General features: G+C 44.4%; 1 pseudogene; it reads left to right on the plus strand.

Annotated features, from left to right (window-relative positions):
* The first annotated feature begins 470 nt into the window (after positions 1 to 470).
* Positions 471 to 24,683, plus strand: part of LOC147885473 (TOM1-like protein 1 pseudogene) — a 46,802-nt pseudogene continuing 22,589 nt past the window's right edge.

A 24,683-nucleotide genomic window follows, 5' to 3' on the forward strand; every position in this document is an offset into this window, starting at 1 on the left:
GAAGCAGTCGTTTGAAATGCCGTGAAGCTCGTTGGCTTAGTTGCAGGTGAAGCTGGTCGTTTGGAGGCGCGCGTTGCTGTGTGTGTGGGCGAGCCGTTGTAGGAGGCGGGCGTGGAACGAGCCTTCCTTCAACCTTGCCTCCCACAACAACCTCTGCAGAGCTTTCAGCACGCCATCGAATCCAAGATGGCTACCTTGACAAAGCCGTCATCTACAATTGCGCCATCGACTTGGCAGCGCAACTATGCAAGCAGTGTAGCCCCTCGAAGCTACGACAGCCTGTCATCCACGAGAGCAAGGGCAGGCTGAGCGGCGCCAAGAGCCGCGGCAACGATGCTTGGAGCAGCAGGGGAAGGCTCGTTGGTCGATAGAGGAGCTGCGTATGCGTTGGTGGAAGCCGTGAGCCGTTGACGACGAAGCTTGAAGCTTTACGTGCAGCCGCTCGTTGGATTGGGCATAGCTGTTCGTAGATGGTCAATGCCGTAGACGATCCGCAAACACCGACCGTGGTTCGTGAGAAAGCAATGAAGTTGATCGAGTCATGGGGAGAATCCACTGAAGAGCTGCGCTATCTTCCTGTTTTCGAAGAGACCTACAAGAGCCTGAAATCAAGAAGGATACGCTTTCCTGGTCGGGATGTAGAGAGTTTGGCACCGATATTTACTCGTCCAAAGTCTCAATCTTCGCAACTAGTAAACAGGGAGGCAGATTTCAGTCTTGAAAACGCAGCAAGTTGGCAGAATGACAATGAGGTAACACAGGAACAGTCAAAGGAGGTATTTGACGTTGCAAGAAATGCTATGGAGCTCCTGTCCACGGTGTTTGAAGCACTGAATTTGAACGATGGACTCCAGCAAATACTTTCTAGATATGAAGAGATGCTCACAGCACCCACAATGAAATCTTCTCTCTCTCTCTCAATGAAATCTCTCCCTGTCTGCTGTCTCAAAAAACTCTCACAAAGCTCTCAAGACAAATACCTCTCACAAGAAGAACTGCAATGGACGGAAATATCTCACCAAATGGACGGAATTTCTCTCAACGGAAGTGAAGGGAAGGATCTCACAATCACTCAAGAGAACTCTCAATCTCACAATCTCTCTCACACTCTCAAGAAACTCAATGTCTCAACGGAAGACAATGGAGCTCTGATACCATGACAAAATATGAAGAGGGGAGAGGAGAAGAGTGGAGATGAGGAGAGAGGGCACAGCTAGAGAGCACACCACAAATGACTAACTGTACACTAGAATTAGTTGAAAAAATAGAATATATACAAACCCTTTTAGGGTTAGGGTTAGGGGAGCTAACCCTTTCCTTTATAGCACTCTATAAGGTTAGTGCTATGCACATATGATCACGTGATGGTGCTATGCACACATGATCACATGATGTTGAGCATGAACTCTCAACAATTCCTACATGCGAGTTCTACATACAACTCCTACATGCGATTCCTACATGCATGTTCTACTTGCAACCTCTACTTACAACTCCTACATGCATGTCCTACATGCGATTCCTACATGCATGCTCTACATGCGAGTTCTACATGCAGCTCCTACATGCAACATGCAACATGCAAGTTCTACATTCAACTCCTACATGCAACTTCTATATGCAAGTTCTACATGTAGAGAGAGAATTTCTTACAATTCCTACATGCAAAGAGAGAAGCACTCTAACTTGTATAAATACCCATATTGGAATTAAGCCCACACTCTTTGGGGCATTGTGTTGAGTTCTACTTTGGTATTCTAAGCAATTGTCTCAAGTATCCATGCTCCTTTGCACTCCAAGTCCAAAAGCATGTCCTAGCCTTGCAACTTCTCCTCCCCTCTCCTCCAATCTTGCAATCCATCTTGTCCCTCTCCTCCTCCCCTCTCCTCCTCCCTCCTCCTCCTCCTCCTCCTCCTCCTTCTTCCTCCTTCTCCTCCCTCCTCTCTCTCTCCTTTCCCCCATGCTCTTACATCTTCTTCCTCTCCCACTCCTATGCTCCCCCTAAACCCTTAGTTCCTCAACCCTTAATCTCCATGACTTACGAGGGAGATGAGTACTCCACCATGTACTCTACCCTGAACCTTGGATCCTCCTTCTAACCCTTGAACCTCTTCTAAACTATGGAACCTCTTCTAAACTTTGGAACCTCTCTCTAAACCTTGGAACCTCCTTCCAAACCTTAACCTCTCTCTAACCCTTAAACTCCTCCTAAACACTTCAACCCCCAATGAAGGCGAAAGCATTCATTACTTCAACCATGATGATGCACGTTTCTTTCACACATGCATGCACTAGGTTTGCTTACCACACTTAAGTCTATGTCTCTCACCAGAATACGACTCGAGATCCTAAGCTACACATATACTACAAACGACAATCCCGATATATTCATAGGTGACAAAAAGCCTCGAAACTCTGCATACTGAGAATACCCTGCTCGTCCTGTGGAAGCCGTGGGAAAGAGCCAACATTTGGCGCTGCTATTGGGGAGACTAGTATCTCAAGTAATGAGTAAACTTATGCAGGTATGCATAAAAAATAAACTACTACAAACTTTCACGAACATAACACTTAAGGGTAAGGAGAGTAAAATTTTTCTCAACTCTAGCCAAACATATGAACCCCAAGCATCCACCGTGGGTTACTTCCTTAAGAATTTTTTTTAATTTCTTAAAAAAAATCCACTTGATAAACAAATCAAGCTAGGTAGTGAACATGAATGTGTAGAGCTTGCAATTTTGATCATTTTAAATTTTTACAGAAGAGCGATCTGAGCTAACCATGAAAGTTATGACTTGGGAAGAGTTTAGGGTTTGACCCTAAACCTACACCCATTTCCTATAAAAACCCACTCCACCCCCTCATTCTTCTTCTTTCACATCTAGCCTCCATCCTCTTTCCCATTCCGAGCCCTATGCAAGACACTCCTCCCTCTTCATCGGCCACCACCCTACTCCCATCCTCACATGGTGAGTTATTTCGAGCACTTCTTGCAGCGATAACCTAGCCATCCACCCACTGTCCATTCGACCTCAACAAATCCGTTACATCGAGAAAGGCTTGGAGGGCATTCAGGTGACCATCTCTTCCTCCCTTTGGATTTCCGTCAAAGTTTTATGTCCGTTAAGTTTCCTCCACCCCCTCCCTCTCCACCCACCTCTACCCCCTCCCCCCCCTGCCCCACCCCACCCACCCCCACTCCCCCACCCCCTATAGAAGGAACCTCCTGTGACAAGGAGATCCATAGGGGCACCTAGGCCCTTCGATCCCTTACACGATCTGATGACCAGGATTCGAACCCATCGACCACAACCAAGATGCAAGGTTTTGGTGCAAAGGAGATGACCGAGATCTGCCCTAATCGAGCGAGGCAATCGATAGCTTGGATGGGCTGACCAATCAAAGGTTCCGGCCTACCACCAACAGCCATGATGACAGTGTGCATGATGACCCATTGGACATGTGGACAGGCCACGCAGATAGCCCATCGACACCACGGCCCCATGCAAGGCATCGGGTGGACACATGGTAGTAGTAGGACAGTCGGGTAGAGGTTGAGCTGGCTAGAGGGACCATACAATGTTTACGTGGCACTAGGCACTGCATGATGGCACGTGTGCCCCATGAGGGAGGTACGTGGTAGAGGACCATAGGACCACAGATCAAGGTGGATATGGGACACTTGACGCAAGCATGGGGACAAGGACAACACCAAGATCCACGAGGTCAGTTGCCATTGGATGAGAACTACCTTGGACTATGAAGCAAATCCTCTGTCACCATGATTGATAGATCTGGACCACTAAGGGAGGCGTGGAGGCCACATGGCAAACAGGAGCTGTGAGGACCAGTGAGACATGCTCCAGGAGCCAATGCATGGCGCATGGCGACATGCCACGATATCTCCACAAAACCCACAGCATGTCCGAAGCCGACGTGTGGAGATCATACAACCGGCCAAAGATCGATCCAACGACTCTTGACCGTCTTCTTCCTATAAAAGTGCACTGGCACTTCAAGCCAGACGTTGATGGAGTGATGAAGGGAATACCAGACAGCCAAGCTTAGGAGGAGCTGCAAGCTTCGTTCCGTCGAGGGAGCGACCAGAGGCTAACTAAGTTTGCCTATTTCATACCCTTCAAGGCACCTTGTGATGTAGCAGAGACGGCTAGAATCTTCTTCAAACATGTCGTGAAGAACCACGGAGTGCCCAAAGAAATCATCTCAGATCGAGATGGCCGCTTCACTAGAGCATTCTGGCAAACATTGTTTGAACTTTGTGGCACCACCCTCTGATTCAAAAGCGTGTATCACGCTCAAGCTGATGGACAGACTGAGCACGTTAATCAATTAGTTGAGGACTACCTCAGGCACTATGTATGAAGAGACCAAGCCGACTAGGTAGCCTTCGTAGATGTTGCAGAGTTTGCACATAATGCTTGGCAGCTAGGAGAGGCTCACAAGAAATTAGAGAAGGCCTAACGAAGGATGAAGAAGTACTATGACACCAAACACAGGCCCCAGAAGTTCAAGGAAGGAGATCTGGTGTATCTAAAGCTTGATCCTGACCACTTCAACTACCCCAGTGAGATAACTCACCGCCTAGCCCGCAGATATGACGGATCCTTCACCATCACAAGAAGGATTGGCCAGTTAGCCTATGAGCTGGCACTACCGGCACACTACCATGTGCACCCGGTATTTCACATGTCAATGCTCAAAACCTCGCTTAAGGATGAAGACCTCGAGCGGATTCAATGAGCCTAAGGCCCCGCACTAACCATGGACAGAGGGGAGGCAGAAGAGCTTAAGGCAATCCTCACAGGGATCAACTGAACCGACCAGCCGAAGACTTCCAATTCATGGAGGTGTGAGGCTTTATTGTGGCACTTCCAATAGTGCATCACTAAGTATAACGATGACCACCCCTTCCCTCGCCCGCGCGGTAGTCGTAGAAAGAGGGGGGTTTGTAACAGGAACCTCCTGTGACAAGGAGATTCATAGGGGCCTCACACGATCCGATGACCAGGATTCAAATCTATCGACCCAACAAGACGCGAGGTTTTGGTGCGAAGGAGATGACCAGGATCTGCCCTAATCGAGCCAGTCAATTGACATCTGGGATGGGCTAACCAATCAAAGGTTTTGGCCTACCACCAACAGCCACGATGATAGTGTGCATGATGACCAATCGGGCACATGGCCGAGCCATGCAAATAGCCCATCGACACTGTCACCCCCATGCAAGGCACCGGTTGGACACATGGTAGGAGCAGGATAGTCGGGCAAAGGCTAAGCTAGCCAGAGGGAGTAGATAGCATTTACGTGGCACTAGGCACTACATGAGGGCACATGCACCCCATGAGGAAGGTACATGGTGGAGGACCATAGGGCCATAGAACGAGGTGGATACGGGACACTTGGCATGAGCACAGAGATAGGGACATCACCGGCATCCATGAGGGCAGTTACCATTGGACGAGAACTACCTTGGACTACGAAGTGATCCTTTGTCGCCACGATTGACAAATCTAGACCACTAAGGGAGGCGTGCAGGCCACGTGGCAAACAAGAGCTGTGAGGACTGGTGAGGCATGCTCCACGAGCCTATCGCTACACGGCACGTGGCAATGTGCCACTATATCTCCACAAAACCCACAGCAAGTCTGAAGTCGATGCGTGGAGATCATCCGACTAGCCAAAGACCAATCCAACTGCTCTTGACCATCCTCTTCCTATAAAAGCACACTAGCACTTCAAGCCAGAGGTTGAAGGAGTGACAAAGGGAATACCAAAACAGCTAAGCTCGGGAGTAGCAATGAGCTTCGTTCCATCGAGGGAAAGACCAGGAGGCGGGTCCGTGAGCATGTGAGCTAATGGCATCAGAGTGCTAAAGTGAGGAGGCATTGATGTGCATGTCAAGGGAGAGTAGTGTGCGTGTGTGGACCTCCAGGGTTCTGTAACTTGTAGAATCTATTTGCCTACATAACAAAAACTCCTTCTACCATGGCTTGTGTGTCTGATTCGGTGTGGGTGTTGTTTAACTGTCGACTATGTAAGCAATGTGTGTGTGGGACGGTGGAGTTTTGTGTGCATGGCGCGATGCCTTGACTGTGTGTCTCTGTGAATGTGTGTTAGGATTAAACCAGTGTGCCTTCACTTAGTTTGGTGTGTGCATCCAGAAGGGATTTTGGAGCAAATATCCTGATGTGAGAACTCGAGGTGGATGGACCAGGATATGAGAACTCGAGGTGGATGGACATTGGACAACTTCCCTACCAAAATTCATGAGCGTCAAATTAGTGAAGATTGGATAAGCAAGTTGGATCCACAACCTGATTGGCACCGGCGTCCCAAGCTCTTTGATGTAATATTCTTAAAAGGGTACCTACATGCACCTCCATGTCGCAGAACCCATCCCAAGTTCTATGTAGTTTCATGATGTCAAAGATGGGAAGACAACATGCACACTCTGAATGAAGATCGCACCATTAATTGGCCAATGATCGAACCATACTCTAGTGTAGAATACGAGCAGTTCAGCAGCATGAGCAAGCAATGCATGGCAACATTGATCGCTTCCTTTGCCTAAGTGCTATCTTTTACAAAACATTGGAATACATTCTGGAGGTCCCATATCACCTTGATAGCCATTTGCCTCCACTCAATTTCAATCCCAATGAATGGGTTGATGCTTAGATTACAAGCTGACTCTATCAAAGAGTCATCTTCTTAGAAGCATGCCATGTATCTCTGTTCGAACAAATAGTGGATACACGCTACCTGGAAATTGAGCAAAATTTGTATGGTGCAAAGTGCTCACAATAAGCCATAACCCGAGGACGGGTAATAAAATGGATCCAAGAGTATGTTGTCTCTATGCCAACAAAGGGACTTAGGTAGCACAAATTGTGTGTGTAGAGTAGCAGCAATGCTCCTCTTGTACTTGCATAAGGCTAGGAATAATCTCTCTAAGGAATCCTCAACTTGCAAGTTCTACTTGCGATTCCTACATGCCAGTTCTACATGCAACTCCTACATGCAACTCCTACATGCGATTCCTACATGCATGTTCTACTTGCAACTTCTACTTGCAACTCCTACATGCAAGTCCTACATGTGATTCCTACATGCATGTTCTTCATGCGACTTCTACATGTAGCTCCTACATGCAACATGCAACATGCGAGTTCTACATGCAACTCCTACATGCAGCTTCTATATGCAAGTTCTTCATGTTGAGAGAGAATTTCTTACAATTCCTACATGCAGAGAGAGAAGCTCTTGATCTTGTATAAATACCCATAATGGAATGAAGTCCACACTCTTTGGGGCATTGTGTTGAGTTCTACTTTGGTATTCCAAGCAATTGTCTCAACTGTCCATACTCCTTTGCACTCCACGTCCAAAAGCATGTCCTAACTCTACAACTCCTCCTCCCCTCTCCTCCAACCTTGGAACCATCCTCTCCCTCTCCTCCTCCCCCCTCCTCCTCCTCCTCCTCCTCCTCCTCCTCCTCCCCTCTCCTCCTCCCTCCTCCCTCCTCCTCCTCCTCCCTCTTCTCTCTCTCCTTTCCCCCCATGCTCTTACATCTTCTTCCTCTCCCACTCCTATGCTCTCCCTAAACCCTTAGTTCCTCAACCCTTAATCTCCATGACTTACGAGGGAGATGAGTGTTGATATATCGAGCTCCACTCGCGATATGCCAGGGTGACCGTTGTGCATTTATGTCACCGACTTGTTAGCTGCAGACGTGGTTGGTACACCGCCCACGAATAATAGCTAGATGACAGCTATCCTTATCTACTCTAGTTTGTGGCTCAGTTAGTATGCCACCTTAGTTAGTTGAGTTTGGTTTGAGACCCACATATAGGGTTCTCTATTTCTTTGTACTAGAGTTCTTTTGGCTTACACAACTAAGAAGAGGAAAACTGTTTTCAGCCTCCACCTTTGTGTGTATTCCCCCATTGTGCATGTGAGAAAGCCGCAAGTGAGACTCCTTCCCTCTCTCCCACTATCTTCACATGGTATCAGAGCCTTGTTCGTGGTAAGGAGCTCAAGAAAGCAAACCAAGTTCGTGGTGTCCTGGTAAGAGGACCAGTGTTGCTTTCCTATTTCGAGTTTGGGAGCAAATCTCTATAGGTAGCACAGCCAGAAGTGCAAGAGTGCACTGTCTCAGATTGAGACGCCCTTCGTAGTGTGGCGAGAGCATAGTATATGCTACGGGAAAGGGACTGGTGTAGTTGTAGATATTGATATCTGGCATTAATGCATTGGTCATGTTAATATACAAGGACTTAAATCAATGCAAGCCCAAAATATTGTTGCAGGATTGCCTAAATTCAAGGTTGCAGAAATGCATAAGGTTTGTTAAGCCTGTCAATATGGAAAATAGGCAAGGAAACCATTTCCTAGGCATGTTCAAGAGAGTAAAAAGCCATTGGAATTAATCCACTCTGATGTGTGGACTACTAAAGCTGCATCTATTGGAGGCTGTCACTATTTTGTCACATTTATTAATGACTTCAGCAGAAAACTTTGGGTGTATTTTATGAAAAAGAAAAGTGAAGTGTTTGGGCACTTCAAAGCTTTTAAAGCTATGGTTGAAAAGAAACAGGCCTACAAATAAAATACCTAAGGTCAGATGGAGGGGGAGAGTACCTCTCAAATGAGTTTGCAAGGTTCCTCTAGGAGCATGGCATAAAGCAGCAATATTCATGCAGTCATACCCCACAGTAAAATGGAATTGCAAAAAGGAAAAACAGGCATATTGGAGAGGTATCTAGGGCCATGCTAAATGAGAAAGATCTACCAGATTATTATTGGGCTGAAGCAGTTGCTACAGTAGTTTACATAATGAATAGGACTCCCACTGCAGCAATACATGGCATGATGCCAGAGAAGATGTATACTGGTAGAAAACCAGACATTTCTCATTTGAAAATTTTTGGTTGCATTGCCTATGTCCATGTGCCAGATGAGTTGAGGTCCAAGTTGGATCCAAAAGCTGAGAAGTGCGTCTTTATTGGTTATTCTCTACAGCAGAAAGGGTATAGATGCTATAACCCTTCTACTCATAAGTTTACAGTGAGCAGATATGTTTTTTATGAGATGAGCAGCTGGTATAAACCAGTAAATGTGATGATTGATGTAGATGCACAAAATGGTAATGCTGCACAGAATTCACAGCAGCAATCACAAAATATCAGTGGACCTGCACTGTCCTCTAGCAATGGTTCACATACTTTGCCATGGACAGGCAGATTGAGATCAGGAGAATCTCCTCAAAGCAATGCAGATAGTGGTACGCAGGTATCACGAAAAGGAAAAGAGAAGGTAGATCAGCCCATGTTTGATGTGAATGCAGGTCACTCTTATGTGGATGGTGAATCCAATGGCTCAGAACAGAGCATTGATGATGAGTTGGGTATTCCTTCTGTTGTTACAACTGGAGTAAGGAAGACCAGGGATGTTTTGAGAGCACCTGGAAGTGAGCCTATTTTGCGCAGGTCTACCAGGGTTAGGTATCTTGTGGATAGGCTGAAATATGATGGATTTACAGCCATTCACTATGCCTATATGGTCAAAGTGATACAGGAACCGGAACCCACTTCTTTTGAGCAAGCCATGGGAAATGAAAAATGGGAGAAAGCCATGGATGAAGAAATGGATGCCTTGGAAGCAAATGCTACATGGGAATTGGTGCCTTTGCCTAAAGACAAGAATGCAATTGGATGTAAGTGGGTTTATAAGATCAAGCACAATGCAGATGGTTCTGTGAATAGATACAAGGCAAGATTAGTTGTCAAGGGGTATGCAAATTGCTATGGCTGCATCAAAGGGATGGTCTTTACATCAAATGGATGTAAAGAATGCCTTCTTGCATGGTGATTTGCAAGAAGAGGTCTTTATGCCTCCTCCTGACATAAATGGATGGTTGTAGATGTGGTAATTTACCTATAGAAATAGGTGTGGGATGACAAGTTTCCTTTTCCTATGAGTGTCTCTTTCTTGGGTAAGCAACTATCTGCACTATGATCATTCGCATCATCATGCTCTGTATGCGAATGTCAGTATTTGACACATACTGCTGCAGTAGCCACCAATACCACCATGTGTACTTATCAAGACCCTTTGTTTTGAATCTATGAAGTGAAGGATGCTACCTAGGTTAAACATATCTAACATAAGTTTAGACATACACTTCATACCTATATAAGATTAACTAATTGTTCTAAGATAAGATAGTATTAATCGCTGCACATAAATGCACATTATAGAGAATGCCACAAATTTCTTCTTACAAGCAAACTAGAATAGTCTATAATGATCTCTAGCATGTAATTTGTGGGCTGATACAAGCTCGCAATTGTGAGCTACACAACCGGCTAGACTTTCAATGGGTTGTTATCAGTAATAGCTGGCAAATGCGAGCCACAACCGGTGAAAGCCAAGTATTTTCATCTTCCTATTACCTAATAAGTACATATAAACTATAATATATCATTTCCAATTTCACATCCATGTGCGAGTATTACCGATGATCGGCATATGTGGACCACCCACCACTGGCACATGGTTCAAAGGTAGTTTGTATCCATATGCGATTAGTCATAAGTCGGCATATGTGGACTCTCCACTGGCATATGAATACCTACATTCAATCTCATATATATTTTTTACTAGTTTTTTGTAACCTATAGACTATATAGCTAGTAACATACAAAAAAACATGAGATTTCACTAAATTTTAAAAGCTAATGTCTACGAAAAAAAACTTTCTTTCTTATATTTTTGTGAAAATATCTTCAAATATATTTTAAAAAACATTCTTAAAAAAATAATCCTTTCAAAGCACAAATGATAAACCATCAACTGAGAGCTATGCATTTATCCATTTTGGATCCTAGTGTGGGTAGATATTAGCTGGCCTAAGTGAGTCCACCACCGACACTACTCTAGGGGCGGTCAAAAAATGTTTAAAATTTTTTAATTCACTGATTTAAAATGCCCGTTTTAATTCCCTCGCAAATCCTTGCTTACATACAATTGATCACCTACATTATCATACCCTATTGTATGTCTACCTAAAACTTGACCCTCTAGCTCACCAGCATCTACTTCTCCCTCTTCTTCCCCAAAGTTGTGATCTCCACCTTCCTCCATTACAATGTCATTATTGTCACCTTCTTTGTGGCCCATATCGTCATCTTCATCCTCTCCCCTAGATCCATCGGCATCATTATTTGGATCTTCTGCTGGCATCTCCATATCCACATTCCTATCTTCAAAAATTTGTTTACTTCAGGAGCAATTTGGACCATGTACCACCATCTTGGATCCAAAAGATCTAGATGAAAAGGCCACCTACGTTGAAGATACAAATTAGGTGCTAGTAATTATATTCATTTACGCTCAAGTATTAAAAAATTTATATATTAACATCTACCAACATTTGTTTAAAAACAAAGATATTAGCTTTTAATCAATTCATTAGTGTGTACCTATTCACAATGCTCTGGAAGAATAAAAGTATCACTTTCATTAGTCCAGGGTCTGGTTGGAGTCAATGGCAAAGAAACCACATCTGTCTTTCTTGACTGTAGCATTGGGACCATCGTAGATAGTTCTAAACCATTTGACATCAAGAATGAAAATACTAAATCATCTAAAATCAACTTCATAGATGTCACATATGGTCCCACAATAATCTAACTATGAGGAGAGAATATTGGTATCAGAAGCACTTGCTCAGCTATCTTGTACAAAGTTAGTCATGAACCCACAATCATATGTGACTCTTCTTGAATCGATGCGTTCCACACAAAAATGCCGTCCATTTTACCACAATGGACTATAGTTTTTGTACTACAAAAGAACATGATTAAAACAAGGAGGATGAATTTTGTAGTGACTACAAGCTCCCGCTCTCGATCGGTTACGTCGTCTCCATCATGTTCGTCTTCATGAAGAGCTTCTTGTAGCCAATCACGAGACATCTGTTTGGATGAAGAGCAAGGTCTAGTGGATATGGCACCCTCTACCTGTGCATGACTCTAAATCTCACCCTCTCGTTTATTATTTTTGCTTTGGCCTCTTCATCTCTCCATCGAGCTTTGTATCTCAGGACTATTGAGGACACAAGACTTATTGAATTTCTCTCTTTGGTCTTCACTCATCTTTATTTCAACCCCTTTACCTTGGGGAACCTCTGCAATGACACGATCATCGTCCTTGATGTTCCAAGCATGTGGCATATCAGGATCCATGGATGCAACAAACTCTGTGATGTATACTAATGACTCTTGCACAAGCCATCCCTCTGCCATGCTTGCTTTGGGTCTAGCTCTTTGCCTTACAAATCCCTTCAAGGTTTTCATAAACCATTCAAGGAAAAGCATCCAATAACTATGAATGGTTCCAACAATGGCAACCTCATCAACTACATGTACAAGCAAGTGCACTTGAGTCGTCATAATGCTTGAGGGAAAGTGCTTCTCAAGAAAGCACACTTTTTCGATGGAATCCACCTTAGCCCTCTCGATGCTTGATATAGAGATATCTTTTTGTGAGATCCACCTATTCCACATGCACTTGTAAGATTCAATGTTTTATACCCATAATTTAAAATTGTATGAAATATAATGAAAGTGGAATGATAGTAAGCATACCTGACAATGTCATTGATCTTGTAGATAGCAGTTCTAACATCCTCTAATAAGCATCCTCTCATAGTAATTGGGAGGATAAATTACCCAAGTAATAAAGGAGTTATAACAATGTGTCACAATCATATAAGTTACACAAAAGCATCACAATCTTAGTTCTACTCTTCTTTCAAGCTAACATGTAGAATACATGTAAGGCCTTATGCCAATCAAGGGACTTGAGGCCACTAAGCTTATTGTCCTTTGTAAATGCTCACCTCAGGAAACACGTGTCCCGTGGGTGTCTAAAATGATGCAATATCTGCCTTGGCCCGTGCCTCGTCTACCTTGGAAAGGAACCATGGTGCCTTGGGAGAACAATTCTAGGAGGACGCTCTTGGGTTCCTGAACCACCCTCCTGAGTTGTAGAACCATGCTCTTGAGTTCTATGCTCACACTCTTGGGGCCACAAGTGAGGCATCCTACCCATCTCATGGGGTCATTGTTTGCTTGGGTGTAGCCATTTTTGGTGAGGTTGAGGGACTTTTCTACATATAGGTATCTTGCATGACCCATAACTTATGCATTGCTCAATGGAATTCGGCAAAATTTGTCTTCAAGTTGTAGTACACATTCCAAACTTGAACATGAGAGTAGAAACTTATGAAATAAGGATTTGGAACAAGACCATCAAATCATTACAAGTGGTATGTTGCATGTGAAGCATGCATCCTGAAGACTATGGGGTATAGCAATTTATTCAAAAACATCAAAATTTTGTTCTATACATACATGCAACCAAGTAATCATTCAAAATTACACTACATAAGATTCTCCTCAACCCAAGACACACCTATATGAGAACATTATGCATGGGTTAGCGGGCCTCCAACGCTGCGCTAAAGTGATGCATACCCATTTGAGGGCATGCTCCATAACTTTTTTCTGATTTGTTGAACGGATTGAGAATTTCGAATCCAAACTAGTGGGACTACTACATGGTGGCCTTAAAACATTGATAGTTGTTAGTATTGGTATCTAGATTCACCATAAAATGGAAGAAGTTGGGAAAGTGCAATTTGTGCATGTGAAAAGATGTTTTAATAAATAAAACACTATTTACAATTTTGAATTGTTTATTTTTCCATGCACTTTCTTGCTATATGGCTCATAAGAAAGGTCATTGCACGTAATAATACAAAGCATCAAACCTGATAGCATTTCCTTTGGCCTATTTGTGTTTTGAATCATTTTAGGCCACATTGCACTTGTTTGGGATATCCAATTTTGCTGACATGTATCATCGAAGGGGGGAAAACCGGCGGCTAAAATTTTGCTACTCTCTTGAATTTAAAATTTTCACACCTCTCGCCCATCAAATCTTGGAAGATTAAGTACCTGCAACTTGTCCCCACCCTGCAAATGCCCTGCAACCCGCATGCACCTTGACATGACCTTGCGTAGATTTTGGTTTGCCATTGTCTTCTTTTGGGTAAGTTGTCTTCTATTCTTTGCTTGCCTCACCAACTAGGTTCTCTGGGTCTATTCTGGAGGACTGATTGTGGCCATGGCGTCAATGGCAACATGCATGATGCAGCTTGCCATGGCTTGCAAGAGAGCAGATAGAGGCTAGGAGATAGGAAAGCTAAAATGCTAGGTCAAGGCACAAGGAACAGAGTGTAGGTCGAGGAAAGTGCTGGCACGATATTGAATCGGTAATGGAGGACACGAGAAGAAAGAAGACTCCTTGCAGAGTAGCAGCAAGAAGCGGTTGCAGATGCATGCATTCGATCATTGCCATTGGAGTAAAGAACACGAGTTGTGGTGTCACAATTGGTGGGACCATTCGAGGTAGCAACATGAGGACAATTAGGTGATTACTAGTCTTCACAATCTCTACCCTGCACCCTAAAGTTTGTAGAGTAACAACCCTACCAACACCTTGGGTGTGCATGCACCCTAAAGTTTGTAGAGTAACAACCCTACCAACACCTTGGGCATGCATGCACCCTAAAGTTTGTAGAGTAACAACCCTACCAACACCTTGGAGATGCACGCCCAAGAGATGATGATCTCTAACTTGAGAAATGGCCTACATATAGTGAAAGGGGTGCACAGCTTAGATCAACTAGTTGCAAAGAGGGCGACATTAGTTTGCCCAAAAAAAAAGAGGGTGACATTAGCTATGTTGGTGTCCCCTGAAACAAAGGAGAAATAGCTTGGGCGCACAATGTCAAAGATGTCAATCAGAAGGACCAGTGTGGCTCCACTGGTTGAACGTAGAGTAGAAGCAATGCATGATCATCCCGATCTGAGAAGTTTGTGGGCTTCAACAAAACACAAGAAAAGGAGAGATAGCCTAAGTGCGGAAGTTATTGCTATAGTAATGTTGTTTTGGCATGAAAATACAAGAGTTTGTCCAAATAAAAAGGACATTTGTACGAAGCGGACGGGACACAAGGTGTTTGAGGAGCACGTCATACATATGCTAGATACAACATAGGTCAGTGGTGCCTAAACCAGCTCAGTGGTTGTATGTGATTGAGCTTTGAGATAGTTTACTTGTCTCATTTCTTAAACCAGGGTTGGACTAAATGTGATTGTCCTAAACCAGCCCGGTGGTTGGAACATCATGCAATCATAGGCTAGTTCAACTCAATTGCTAGTTATGTGATTGTCCTGAACCAGTGTGGTTGCATAGACATTAGTTGTTGTCCAGCCCGATGGCGTGGTTGAGCAAAAATTAATAGCAATATATTTCACAATATATTGTTATTTTACTAAACCAGCTCGGTGGTTGGAACATCATGTAACAGTGGCTGCTTCAGCTCAATCACCAGTTATGTGATCATCTTGAACCAGCGTGGTTGAACAGACATTAGTTATTGACCAGCCCGGTGGTTGAAATCATTGTGGTTCTTATTAGTACTTAAATTCGTTAAATTTAATTTCTTGCTATTCAGGTCATATACCACTATTTCTAGACCGGGATGGCTTGGACTTAATGTGATTGTTTCAAACCAACTCGGTGCTGATTCAAACAAACACCAAGCAGTTACAGACATAAATTGTGATTGAAATTGTGAAATTCAAAAATGAAAAGCAATATATTGTTATTTTCTAATGGTGAAAGTAAAAAATGAAAAGCAATATACTTGTTATTGTCTAATATGTGAAGTTGAGACCATCAGGCTAAACCAGCCCGGTGGTTGAAATTGTGAGAATGTCCTAAACCATCCTAATGGTTGAAATTGTGATGTCCTAAACGTGTCCTAAACTAGCCTAGTGGTTGACTATCCAAAACGTGTCCTAAACTAGGTTGACTGTGGTCATTGAAATTATGATTGTCCTAAACCAGCGCGGTGGTTGAGCATTGTTTTGCTTCATTACATATTTTAATTAGACTATGTTTTCTTTTCTTTTAGTAGTAGCAAATAGGGGGCTCACTATTCTCTTATTCCTGCATGTTGGGTCAGATCAGACGGAGTTGTATCTCAAGTTTATGGATCAGAATTTGGACATTTCAATTGGGCAGAGGAGCTTTGAGCATTGTAAGTTTTGTTGCAAAACAAGGCAAGGGCTTATAAGCCCTTGTCATTAGGGGCTTTAGGCCCTTAGGTTAGGAGTGTCATTAGTTAGGGAGTGGCAAGACAGGCGAGGAGAGAGAGAGGGGGGGAGAGGGAAGAGAGAGAGAGAGAGAGAGAGAGAGAGAGAGAGAGAGCGGGGGGCAGGGGGGAGAGAGGAAGAAAAGGGGGGAAAGAAAGAGAGAGAGAGAGAGAGAGAGAGAGAGAGAGAGAGAGGAAGAAAAGGGGGGGGGCAAGAGGAGATAGGAGAAAAGGGGGGGAGAGAGAAGAGGAGAGAGAGAGAGAGAGAGGGAGGGAGAAAGTGGGAGGGGAAGAGAGAGAGAGAGAGAGAGAGAGAGAGAGAGAGAGAGAGAGAGAGAAGGGGGGGGGAAAGAAAAAAACCCAGAGAGGGGGAAAAAGGAAGGGGGGGCGGGGGGGTGTAACAGGGGCCAAAGCACACTTCTCGTTTTTTTTTTGGCTTGCTTTGGACCTCACTTGTCCCCTTGGGATCCTCGCCAATGGAGCTTCCCTAGCAAAACACTGGCTCTGCATATCTTTTGCTCTTCGACTCAAGCCGAGAGTCTTTCCTCAACCAGGCTCTCCAAAGCCTTTACAAGTGAAACCACCAAAACAACTAAGTATGAAGACGCGCCCTGCACCATTGGATCACATGCACAGTATATCCACATCGTTGATAGTGCTATGAACCGAGACCATCGATTCCTCGATTAAGTCATGACCGTCGAATGGGCGAGGGGACCTTTAAAAGATTAACCCACCCCTCAACCTTCTTCTTGAATTCTAGGGCTTGTTAACCTGCACCTTGTGTTCACACACAGACACGTGCCAAAAAGAGAAGGGGTCACGCTGCCCGACAATAGTTCTCCCCATCAAACTCTGCCTGCAAATCCTGCTCCGCAAATTTCGCTGCACGTGCGCTGACCTGCAAGCTAGCCCTCGAACTCGAGACCTCCCAATATACACACAGGAGATCTTCCACAGGGCTATAGAGGGTATATTACCCTACTATACACACCAGTTCCTTATAACATGTCCTCCGGGCTCCACGTGCAAACTAACCATAGGTAGAAAGGTGTCCGCTTACCAGGTGTTAATCGTAGGTCAAGGCAGGACAGGAGGGTCAATGGAGAATATACCTTTTGCCGAGATTCTGATTCTAAATGCGAGTCAAGAGCCAACGAGGCTCGAACGCTTGATGCTATAGTCATCGCCCGTCCGAGCTAACCAAGGGAGCTCGAGGCCTTGGTTGACCTCGTTAGATCTCCCTTTGGTTATATTGTGTTTCCACAGTGAACCTCAACCAACAGACGACAGACAGACTGTGACTTCCTAACCCAATGGAAATATTAGGACTCTGTCTGCAAACTTGCCTGGCTCGTAAGCCTACCACTCTTGACACACACACCAAACTAACTAAGAGAAGGCACGTTGCTCTAATCCTAACACATGTTCATAGAGACACACAGTCAAGGTGTCACGCCATGCACACAGAACTCCACCGTCTCGCACACGCACTGCTTACATAGTCGATAGTTACACAACACCCACACCAAACCAGACACACAAGCCATGGTAGAAGGAGCTCGTTATGCAGGCAGATAGATTCTGTAAGTTATAGAAGCTTGGAGATCCACACACGCACACTACTCTCCCTCGATGGGCACATCGATGCCTCGCTTCAGCGCTCTGACGCCATGAGCTCATGCACTCACGGACCCGCCTCCTGGTCACTCCCTCGATGAAATGAAGCTCGTAACTCCTCCCGAGCTCAGACTATCTTTTATTCCCTTCGTCACTCCATCTGGCTCGAAGTGCCAGTGCACTTTTATAGAAAGAGCATCATCAAGAGTCGTTAGATCGGTCTTTGGCCGGTCAGATGATCTCCACGCGTTGGCTCCAGACTTGCTGTGGGTTTTGTGGAGATATCGTGGCACGTCGCCATGCGCTGTGTGCCGATTGGCTCCTAGAGCATGCCTCACTGGTCCTCACAAATCCTGTTTGCCACATGGCCTCCACGCTTCCCTTAGTGGTCGAGATCTGTCAATCGTGACGACAGAGGATCCGCTTTGTAGTCCGAGGTAGTCCTTGTCCAATGGTAACTGCCCTCACAGATGCCGGTGCTATCCCTGTCTTCGTGCCTATGCCAAGTGTCCCGTATCCACCTCATTCTGTGCCCCTATGGTCCTCCACCACGTACCTTCCTCGTGGGGCACGCATGCCCTCATGTAGCGCCCAGTGCCATGTAAACGTTGTCTGCATCTACCCGACTGTCCTTCTACTACCATGTGTCCACCCCTTGCCTTCCATGGGACGGCAGCGTCGACGAGCTGTCTGCATGGCTCGGTTGGCTATTGGTGGTAGGCTGACACCTTTGATTGTTTAGCCCATCCCAACAACTATCGATTGGCTGGCTTGATTAGGGTAGATCTCGGTCATCTCCTTGGCATCGAGACTTCGCGTCTTGGTTGGTCGATGGGTTCGAATCCTGGTCGTCGGATCGTGTGAGGGATGCAAGGGCCCAGGTGCCCCTATGGATCTCCTTGTCACACAGGGTTACACATCCCCCCTCTTTCTTCGACTGCCGCGCGGGCAAGGGAAGGGGTGATCATCGTTATACTCGATGACGTGCTGTTGGAAGCACCACAGTAAAGCCTCACTCCCCCACGAATTGGAAGTCTCCGCCTCGTCGAGCCATTTACAGAGATAAATGTGATTGGCACCAAAGTGGTTCGGTCGATCCCTGTGTTTGAGGATTGCCTCAAGCTCTTCCACCTCCCCTCTGTCCACCATTAGTGCGAGGCCTCGGGCTCGTTGAATCGGCTCGGAGTCTTCATCCTTAACCGAGGTTTTGAGCATTGACATGTGAAATACCAAGTGCACATGGTAGTGCACCAGTAGTGCTAGCTCATAGGCTAACCGACCATTCCTTCTTGTGATGGTGAAGGGTCCGTCATATCTGCGGGCTAGGCGATGAGTTATCTCACTGGGGTAGTCGAAGTGGTCAAGGTTGAGCTTTAGATACACCAGATCTCCTTCCTTGTACTCCTGGGGCCTGTGTTTGGAGTCGTACTACTTCTTCATCCTTCACTGGGCCTTCTCTAATTTCTTGCGAGCCTCTGCTAGGGTAAAGGGGCCAGTGTTGTGTCCCCCTAACTTGCAGGGCGCCCAGATTCTACTTCCCTGTGGATTTTGTGCAATTGGAGTGGGGAACTCCTTTGCAGTGTAGAGATCATCTTCCAGCAAAACTTTGGGAGCGATTCACCAATCGTGAAGTGTCCATCTACAAGGATTGTCAAAGTACAACACGCAAAAGTGGGGGTGCTTCAATACGTAGACATGGGCCTCTACAACAATGTAATGCCTCCAAAGATGTGGACTCTTCAAGCCCAAAATCCTCAAGGCTCAGATGTGTGGTCAGCCATTTCAGGGGGTGAGACGTCAACCATGTGTTCCTCTCTATGATGTTCCTCTATGTCCATAATTTGCCCATCGCATGTCTTGTGACCACCCATTGGATTACGTGAACCTGCACGCTATTTTTGCTCCTAAAGTTTGGACCTAGAGCACAATATAGAGAGTCTCATGTTGTGCAGGAATTCCAACAACCAATCCCAGCCAATTTGAGTTTGGCAGCCCTTGCTGCTTGCTTAAGACTTTACTGGCAACAGAAACAATTGCATTGACACTGACAATCATGATAACAGTAGACTTGTATGCAGCCTAGACTGCCTCTTTTGTCTTTCTTGATGATGAGATGTTGCTTTGGAGGGCCATTGGCAAAGGCTGGATTCACTTTCATGAAATTATTCAATTGTATGCAAGAAAGAGAGGTGGAGTTCAAGTAGCAAAGGCGATGGTTCAAGGGGTTGGAAAGAGGGGAGCCATTTCACTACATTCAGAGCATTTCTGGGCTGCATGCTTTCTTGTGCTTGGTTTTGGAAACAACCCTATTGTTGTAGAAGTCAAGGTTGTAGAATTGATCTCCTGTGCCTCTGCACTAATATGCTAGAGGATGATGAAAAATCGTTTGTTTCTCAAATTCAGGATTGGTGGGATAGATCCCTTTGTTGGAGAAAGAGTGGCTGTGTGAATAGGTTGATGAGAATGTCTGGCAAGATGTTACAGAATTGTGGAATTTACAGAAGGTTCATATGCAATACTCAAGTTAGTCCAACTGGAGATTCTTTTTTGGCATTAATACCAAATAGTGTGTAGCAGGAACCAAATCCCTGTCATGAGATTGTGTCTTCTATATTATAAAACCATTGTCATTCTGTCTGTCCATCAAATTATACACTTCAGTTTGGCTCTTGTAGGCATGAAAGTGGCTTATTTTTGTTGTTTTTGTTTTTCTAGAGATTATTCTTTTTGTTATTATATTCAGCAAGCAACAAGGGCTACCAATTGACCTAGATATCAGAATTGCTCTTGAGAAGCATTTCACAAGGGCACTCATACTCATAGACAAAATTAAATCTACCTATATTTTCCACCCAGATTCAATTTGCAGTAGTAAGATGGGTTCTTGCAATACCAAATCTCAGTTGGCTTTTCCACTCATGTGGGGAAAATAGTTCACAATAGAGCACAAAGCTTCCAAAAGGGGCTCAGTACAAAACAGTAATCGGCCTGATTACAATGCTTATTTCACAAGAGTAGACCATCCCACACAATTTCTGTGTTTGGCCTTCAAAAAAGAGCATTTGAAAACTTCCTCTTTCAATGGTAACTAGGGGCTGCATACAAGTTCATTTGATTGTTTGCCCTCTTTGCCCTTGAAGCTTCAAACCGATGGGCACGAGCCATGCGATGCTCTACAGTAGGCACATGTAGGGAGATAAGACCGTCACTACGTAGAGGAACACCTCCCCACAAAGCTGCCCTCAATTTCACCTCAAATTGGGCTTGCTGAATCTCCCATGTCTTTCTGGCTGCCTTGGCTTGTCACTCCTCAATTCTCTGCTTTTCTTTGGCCACTCTTGCTTGCTATGATTCTCTCTACCTTAGCTTCTTTTTCGGAAACCATCCCACCAACTTTTGCCAAGAACACCATTTGTGAATGGGGTGGGCCGAGTCTGGCATATAGTAGCTACCTTCAAGCTCAAATCATGAACTATAATGCCTCGACCCGACTCTTGCATTCCAAAGCACCACTGTACTAATGCCTTCTCCTCTTGTTCAGATAGTACAAGTGTTGGTCCCTTGCGTTTTTTGGTTGTTCTTCCTTCCAACCATGCAGCCAAGGCAGACCAACTCATGCCCCACCATTTTGAGCAGGCTTGCATTGACAATCCGTTATCATGTGCCTCCATTGCATCATGCATGTCCTTTTCAGTCCAATCTCTCTACCCTTTTCTTGGTACGATCAGGTCTTGCTAGGGGAGTTGCATATACAGCTGCAAGAGGGGTTGCACATGTAGCAGCCGGAGGGGTTGTACATGCAGCTGCTGAAGGATGAGCCACCATGGCTAGAGGGTCTGGTAACACTCTTGGTCTTCTAAATAGGTGCTGCGAAGTATGACTCCTTCCATTAAGAGAAGATTGGGTGCTTCTACTTTTCATGGTACTCATGATACCAATGCACTTACTGTTGCATTGAAAAACACAAAATCAGTAGACCGTGTTGTGTTTTGATAAACACACAAAATAGTGTGTGTTGGCACTCTATTGAGAGACAAAAATGTGTGTCTCCCTGTACATAGTGCCTGAGGTAGTCCTCAACCAATTGATTAATGTGCTCAGTAGTCTGTTCCCATCAACTTGAGTGTGATACGCGCTTGTGAATTGGAGGATGGTGCCACAAAGTGCAAACAACGTTTGCCAGAATGCTCCAGTGAAGCGACCATCTCGATCTGAGATGGTTTCTTTGGGCAATCCGTGGTTCTTCACTCATGACGTGTTTGAAGAAGAGTCTAGCCATCTCTGCTGCATCACAAGGTCCCTTGAAGGGTATGAAATGGACGAACTTAGTTAGCCTGCAAACTACAATGAGCAGACCTGTGTATCCTTCAGAATCCAGCAGGTAGGTGATGAAGTCCATAGATACACTTTCCCATGGTCTCTCTGGGATAGGTAGGGGCTGGAGTAAACTTGCAAGCTTTCTCCTCTCTCCATTTTCCATCCTTTGTAGCAGCCTTAACCTTGGCTAATTCTATCGCCTGAAGCTTCAATTGATCTCGTGTGAATTCCTCGGCTATCCATATCTTGGTACCTTCTAGGTTTATGATTGTTAGAGAAGCTTGAGCTGCAAGCACACAGGGAGAAGAAACCAAGAGGAACTGAAACAAGCAGGTAACCAGGCTCACAACCTGGACTAGGACAAGTTTGAGAGACTAGGGCTACTAGCTAATGATCAAATGGGAGAGAGGCAACCATGACATACTGGCTATAGTGTTAGTAGAAGTAGTTGAGAACATCAATGAAAAACGTAGAAGTGAAAATTTTTTTCCGTAGGACAATAGGAATTAAGCTCAATATGGAGAGCAAGAACTAAGGAGGACCATCACTCAAAATAGTACGATAGCATCCCACTATGACAAGTAGTAGTTTAGCAAAGAAGGAGGCAACACCAGAGGATGTGAAAACTGCTCCACAAGCGTGAGACATAAAAATCAAATTAAGTTTATGCGAAAGAACCATGCCCTCGAGGCTAGCCTTTCAGTCAAGGTCCCAATATATGAGTGTCCAAAACATACCACATAGAGCTAGAAATGCACTCAAAGAAAAATAAAATCAAAGAGCAATGAAAGGGAACCAAGCATGGCCGAAGAGAAGGCACATGCACCCATAGGGAGTGGGGACCATGGATGTGCTCATAGAGAGTAGACCATGGTAAAAGATACAAAGATGGGGAGTCAAATAAGAGTGAAAGCATGCACCTAGGCACACGGAGAGACCATGAAGGAGTTGTTGTGAACCAGTCGACTCAGTTTAACTTCCTAGAAATAGTATAGCTAAGAATTAAAGGGATGGCAGTGGGGGGAATAAAAAGATGATTGAAGCAGCTGTGCTATGAGAGATGATAGGAACTAAGGAGCTAGAAGGCGCTCGTACCTCCAAGACGTGAGTCAGGATGAAATCCACATTGAGAACCTAGGACAAGAGGAAGATAGCATGGTGGTGGAGGAGGAAGGTAGTCAAGCTGCGAGAGGCCATGAGAGACTATCAAGATAGGTTGGAAGGAGCATAATCGTTAGCTAGGTTGGAAGGAAGCGACTATCAAGACAGAGGGTCCAACGTAGGAGATATCATAGGAACATACAATCAAGAACATTAAGTAAGAAGTGTAGGAAGGGCAAAAAGATGGTAGTAGGAGCAAAGGAAGGCAAAAACCATACAATGCAAGAGTAAGAGAAAATACATGGATGTATATATGGAAGGAGGGGGACAAAAAACCATCACAAAGAAGCCGCATGCTCTACAACGTGGGTGGTGGGGTTTAAGTTGGGAAGTTTGTATTAGTTTATTATAGTTAGGGGGGTTTAGGGGTAACAACTCATTACAAGACCACCCACATAACCCCATGTCATGCATGGTCATGGAACAAAGAAAATAAGGGAAAAAAAGGTCAAGCTAAATTAAATGCCATCCATTAGAGAACAACATTGGATGGGATTTACCTAAGAAAAAAAACAATTATTAAAGTGGCAAATGAACACAAGCAAAACATTAACGTATTAGTAAATATTAATTACTTAAGAATAAATATTATTAAATGTAGGTACTAATATTCTTAAGTAACATTTGTCAGTTTTATCACTGTAAGAAATCTTAAAAGTGTAACTAAAGAGGAAGAGTATTAAGGCATTAAGGGGTATTTAATGAAACCAAGAAAAGTGGTGAATGTATGTATCTCTCATGGGTCAGATACCAAAGAGCTTAACTATATCCCTTAGGTGAAAGCATTTTTCTGCTATAATCCTATAGGCTGGAGGGGGGAACTATTACACCCCTTTTTTTTCATACATCTCTTGGGTTACAAAATTATCTCAAGGTATGGATATATAAAAAGATGTACAAATATATCATCATAATCCATTAAAGAGGGTTGCTTTAAAATCGAAATACATCCTCAGTAAAGGAGTTATAAAAGTATAATCCATTGAGACTGCTGGTTGCCCTAAACTTGCAATACATCATGGGTCAGGTAAGATCCAAGTGAGAAACTATCACCCAGAAGGAGTTGCTTCATTGTCGGGTAGATTAAGATCATAGTGAAACCGTGTGTGTGTACATATATATATATATATATATATAGTTACATCATGAAGCTACAAAAGATCACATAGAAAAATTGGGGCAATCCCACTTCGAATTGGTGGGTAAAGCCATATTTATTGCATAATTTGTAAGTGTATCTTTCCTTCTTTTTTCTGTCATTATTGGGTCATTGTTTGCTTGGGTGTAGCCATTTTTGGTGAGGTTTAGGGACTTTTCTGTATATGGGTATCTC

Source organism: Dipteris shenzhenensis, chromosome 25, assembly GCF_047967505.1.
Source record: "Dipteris shenzhenensis isolate YYH24624 ecotype China chromosome 25, Dip_SZ_1.0, whole genome shotgun sequence".
NCBI lineage: Eukaryota > Viridiplantae > Streptophyta > Polypodiopsida > Gleicheniales > Dipteridaceae > Dipteris > Dipteris shenzhenensis.